Here is a 5,801-nt window from a genome sequence, read left to right as displayed (position 1 = left end):
GTAGCAGGCTAAGTTTTAGTTGCCGGCGTTTGCCAGGGTCTTAGGAAACAAGACGCTATTTTATAATGTAAAATATTTAAGTTAGGTGAAATGTTATAGAGTAATTGTTCGTTAAAACACGATTACCATTTTAATATTATCTAGCCACTAAGGTATGAAATAGTTTCAAAAATTGTTCGGTTTGTAATTGAAAAAAAATGGGCAAATATATATGTATATATATAAAGCGTAACTCTAAATAGAATTTTTAAACAATGAGAAAACAGAAATATATTACAAGAAGTACATTTACAAGAAAACTTGTGGGGTGCCTGGGTGGCTCAGTCGGTTAAGTGTCCGACTTCGGCTCAGGGCATGATCTCACGGTTCGTGAGTTCGAGCGCTGCGTCAGGCTCTGTGCTCGCAGCTCAGAATCTGGAGCCTGTTTCAGATTCTGTGTCTCCCTCTCTCTCTGCCCCTCCCCTGCTCACACTCTTGTCCCTCTCTCAAAAGTAAACATTAAAAGAAAGAAAGAAAACTTGTAATATATCAAGCTATAAAAATTATGGGATCCTCAGTGGCTTGGGTTTTATATGAATTATCAAAAATACAGATATCTAAAGGTTAAAAAAACAAAAAGCACTACCAGTCTTGGGGCCTTGGTCTGAAGGGGCCTTGTTCAGGGACCCTGCAGGAGGGCAGTGGTTATTGGGAGCCTGTCTACCTGTCTTTTTCAGGAGGGGCCAGAGTGCTCTGGGTTCCCACCCATGGCAGCCAAAATAGGAGTCCAGGCATCCAGGTAGGAGACCGAGGGATGACCCATTTGGTTTGGAAACGGAGTCTGCCTCTGGGGCTTCCGCCCAGAACCAGGAAAAAGCCCCTGGCTACTGGAGCCAGAATTTGCTGGAGCTGCAGAGGAGCCTGGTGAAGGTGAGGCTGGGGAGGTGAAGAGGCAAGTGCTCGCGGGAGGAGGCTTGTCCAGTAAACAGGCCACAGTCCCTGGCCCGGGGAGAAACCTACCATCCCCAGCGGTGCCAGGCAGTGAAGCAGGCAGGACTAAGCTGGAGGTGAGCTTTGGACCAAGCATTAGCTCAGTGTTGGGCCTCAGAGGAGGAAGGTTGGACCAAGGGGTTGTTCACACCAGAGACCCAAAGGTGAGGGTGTGGCATCTTCCTGAAAATCCACTGTGGGAGTCCTAGGCTGTAGGGGGTGGGACGGTGGTGCAGGGAATAGAAACCACGGGTGCAGTGAAGACCAAGCCAGGCCACAAGGATGCTCAGCCCTGGAAGATGACCTCGTCAGATCTGCTGGTGGGAACAGTCACTCCCATGCAGTATGACAGAGGGATCAGAGGGGAACGGAAGTGGAGGCCAGGAGAATGGCAGGGACACTGTTGAAACTCCGCGTCTGGGGGTGGGGCTGGAGAAGGCTGCCCAGCCCAGGGATGGAAGTGACAAACCACCTGGAGGTGGGGAGAGGTGGAGGTCAAGGACCGTGGCAGGTAGTCTGTGTGGACGAGCCATTCCCCAAGGTGGGCTCCACGGCCCCCAGATGGCCAGCCTGTACACACCCTGGGCTCCATCCAACTTACCTGTTGTAACAAAGTTGTTTCTATTGCTTTATTTTTTTTATGTTTTATTTCTTTTTGAGAGCAAGAGAGACAGAGCACGAGTGGGGGCAGGGGCAGAGAGAGAGGGAGACACAGAATCTGAAACAGGCTCCGGGCTCTGAGCGGCCAGCACAGAGCCCAATGCGGGGTTTGAACTCACAGCCCTCCAGATCATGACCTGAGCCGAAGTCAAACGCTTAACCGACTGAGCCACCCAGGCTCCCCTCTCTTGCTTTCAACACAGCAGGCGGGGCAGGCCGGTGCTGGCAGGAGGAGTTCTCAGGAGAGCGCACTGACCCTAACGCCAGGTCCCTAAAGTCTGCAGCAAGGGATCTTCTCATCCCTCACAGTGACACTCCAGCCCCTCTCCAGCCACATATTTGTACCCAAGACTGTGTCGGCCTCCGTCACTCCCCACTGAGCACGTCCCTCAGGCCTGCTCTCCTTCCCTTGTTCACAACCACACATACCTGGACACACGCACGTATACCCTGCACTTCACCCCAAACGTCTACCCTCAGTGTGCACGCCCACACAGAGACAGCAGGCCTGGGGATCGGATTTCTGAGGTCCATTTAGTCCAGTGTCACCAGATCCCCACCCCTCGCTGAGTCTACACTCCTGTCATCTATCCCTTGGTCCTATGCCACCCACTCCCCCAAACACGCACACATAAATACCCACCTACCTTGATCAGAGGACAAGAAAAGTCCAGTGCTCCTCAGTCTGGGAAGCTGAGGCTGGTACAAGCCTCTCACCTCCCCCGTGCCCAGACTCTGGCCAGTGTGACCAGCTCAGGGGCCTCTTCCCTCTGGCCCCCTCATGGGCCTCCACTCAGCGCCCAGGCCATAGTCCCCAGGCCTAGGGCCCAGCTCTCTCCTGACCTGTCCCACCAGCTACGTCCCCAGCGGAGCTGGCTCTGGGGCAGGGAGGGGCTGGTTTCTCAGCAGTGGGCGTCAGTGAATGGCTGCTCTGAGCCTCTGGAATCCTGAAGGGCCATGGGAGGCTCCTAATGGCCAGGCTGGGCTGCCCTGGACTCAAGGCCACCTGCAGGGGGGTGGGAGGGTGGGGGGGGATGGGGAGGGTGGTGGGATGGTGCCCCGCTGCCTGGCCTCCCCAAACCAATAGTAATGATGATGATGGTGCTAATAATGCTGCCATTTACTGAACACTTACTATACTCCAAACACTGTGCCAGGGCTGGGCAGGAGCTCACAGTCTGCTTAGGAAGATGGGGACGTAGACAGGTCCTTACGGTAACACCGCAGAGATGGTGGATGACATCTTTCCAGCACTCACCCTGAGCCAGGAAGTAGGCTAAGCATTCTCCTGGCATCTCCTGTAATCTCCGCCTCGTCACCTGCTTTTTGCTGATGAGTGCGCCACAGCCCACACAATGCTGTGAGGTCAGGTCGATTTCCCTGTGTATTGCTCTCCGTAGTGAGTGAGCTTCTGGAGCCGTGCTGGCCAATAGAACATTCTGTGACAATGGAAATGTTCTATATCTGCGCTGTCCAGTGTGACAGCCACTAGCCACTGGTGGCTATTGAACACTTAAAGTGTGGCCACAGTGACCGAGGAACTGAATTGTTTATTTTATTTCATTTTAATTTGTGTTGTCATGTTGGACAGTTCTGAGGAGCCTGAATTCTCTTTTCTCTGGGTCCTAGGGCCTGGCAAGAGTCAGCCTCCTACGTGTCTGTAGAATGAGTGAATGAGTGAATGAATGAATGAGTGAATGAATGAGTGAATGAGTGAATGAATGAGTGAGTGAATGAATGAATGAGTGAATGAATGAATGAGTGAATGAATGAGTGAATGAATGAATGAGTGAATGAATGAATGAGTGAATGGTGAATATGTGGACCTGTGACCTTCCCCTGTTCATCCGTTCTCTCGCTTTCGGCCCTTCTTTTCACACTTGGTTGTTCTCTGGTTACCAGGGCAACACCTGCTGGAGTCCAGTGGATGGGGGAGGGAAGCTGTCTGGAGTTCCTGCCCCGTCCCTTCTTGCTTTGAGGCCTGGGGACCAGCCGAACTTGAGGAAGAACGGAGGTGTTTGGGGAGGGGACAGCGCAGTTCTGCATGGACCGATTGGGCAGGGGGGAGACTTTACTGGTCACCCCCAGTGGATTGCATTATCTCTGAGATGAAGAAACCCTGAGAAGAAGTCAGGAGTCCTGGATTCTCTCCCCACTTTGGCAAATGAGTCATTATACAGCTGCCATCAGGTCACTTGCCTTTCTGGGCCTCAGTTGCCTTTGTAAATAGGTCCCAGGTGCCTGCATGTGATCTCTTCTAGCTTAAATATCTAGAATTCCTCCCTCTGGCTACCTGCCAGGCTGTTAGGGCCTTGAGAGCCAGAAGCGAATCTGGTTCATGTCTGTATTCCCCCCCTGCCCATCGGCCCTGTTCTGTCCTCCAGGGTTGAGGGGGCCAGGAGGACACTGCCTGCCCAGTAATGACAAGCTGCCCTCTAGTGGCCCAACGAGGCAATGACCTCACATCTGTACTGCTGTTCTTTCCCACCAAAGGAAAGATCCACAAACCTGGCAGTAACCTCAGAGGACAGACTTTCACCCAAGCAAAAAAAAACAAAAACAAAAACAAAAACAAAACCATTGTGGTGGCCTCCCAGACAAGCGGCACAGGCTTTACAGTATCCAACTTGGGTTTGCTATAGCTGTGTGATTTTGAACAGGTCACAAGCTCTCTGAGCTCTTCATCTGTAGAAATGGGGATTATTATCAGTCAGCATGGGTTAAATTATACTGCAATAACAAGCAATTCCAAAATCCCAATGGCTTATAAAAACAAAGATTTACTTCTCGTTCATTTCTCACGTCCACACTGGTTTGCATCCATGGAGGCTCTGCTCTGAGTCATCTTGACTTTGGGACCCAGGCTGATGGAGCAGCCCTGTGCTGGAGCCTTTCTCCTCATTGTGGGAGAGGGGAGAAGGGAGTGGAGAGCTGTGCACTTGCTATGAAATGCTTTGGCCTGAGGGCGCCTGGCTGGCTCAGTCTGGAGAGTGTGCCGCTCTTGATCTCGGGGTTGTGAGTTCAAAATCCGCGTTAGTTGTAGAGAGAACTTAAATAAATTTAAAAAGAAAGAAAGAGAGAGAAAGAAAGAAAGAAAGAAAGAGAAATATAGAAAAAGGAAGAAAGAAAGAAAAAGGAAGGAAGGAGGAAAAAGGAAGGAAGGAAGGGAGGAAGAGAAATGCTTTGGCCTGGACTCACATCTGATCACAACTCACTGGCGAGAATTAGTCGCATGGCCCCACCCACCACAAGGAGGTAGAGAGGTTAACCCTACTATACATGAGAGTTGAAGAGCCAGAAATATTTGATGAACGGGACTGATGACCCACTTGCATGGTTGTGGGAATACAGTGAGAAGTGCAATGAAGTCAATCCACGTTAGCCATTAAAACTGTTACCTTGTAATTCTGTTTTCCTTTTGTATTTACCCTTATGATTTCCTGTGACGTCCACATCAATTCCACCTGCTTACAGCTGCAGGGAAATGGACTTGCGGAGATTCACACAATGAACCAGTGACTGGACGGAAGGAAGGAAGGGAGGAAGAGAAATGGAAGGAAGAGAAATGGAATGGAAGAAATGGAAGGAAGGAACCAGTGGCTGGAAGGAAGGGGGGAAGAGCCCCTCCTACTATATGGGGAGGAAGAAATGGGGCTTTGCCCACCTAACGTTCTCTGTGAGTGTGTTGACTGACAGTGTGATGATCTTTTGAGGAAGCCTGAAGCCTCTGCCCTCCTCCCAAAGCTGGTCTCTGGCCTTTCCAAGCCCTTCCCGCCCCGCCAGAGTGGAGAGCCGAGGGCGTGGAACAATGAGAAGCCTGTCCCACCCTCCAGGACCGGAGTCCGAACATTGCAACCATTCCTACGCAGGGACCCTGCACATTCCCGCCTCTTGTCCTCCTGTTCTGGGCCTGGCCCAGACACACCCACCATATCCTGACAGCTCCCAGATGGTGGGAAAGGAAAGCTCTCAGGACTCTGCAAAATCCCCCCAAACATTTAAAAACCTGCACAACAGTTGTTTTTTTTTTTCCCCCCCTGGCCCCCAGGAAGGCTCTGAGCCATTCTAAAATCTTAGCATCTAAGCAGATGGGTAGCCCCTGGCAGGACTTCCAGAGACCAGCCCATTCATTCAAAAAGCATGCTTTCATGGAGGCCCTGCCCAGTGCCAGG

Source organism: Panthera pardus, unplaced genomic scaffold, assembly GCF_024362965.1.
Source record: "Panthera pardus isolate Hobbes unplaced genomic scaffold, ASM2436296v1 HiC_scaffold_6, whole genome shotgun sequence".
Lineage (NCBI taxonomy): Eukaryota > Metazoa > Chordata > Mammalia > Carnivora > Felidae > Panthera > Panthera pardus.
This window is presented reverse-complemented; position numbering follows the sequence as displayed.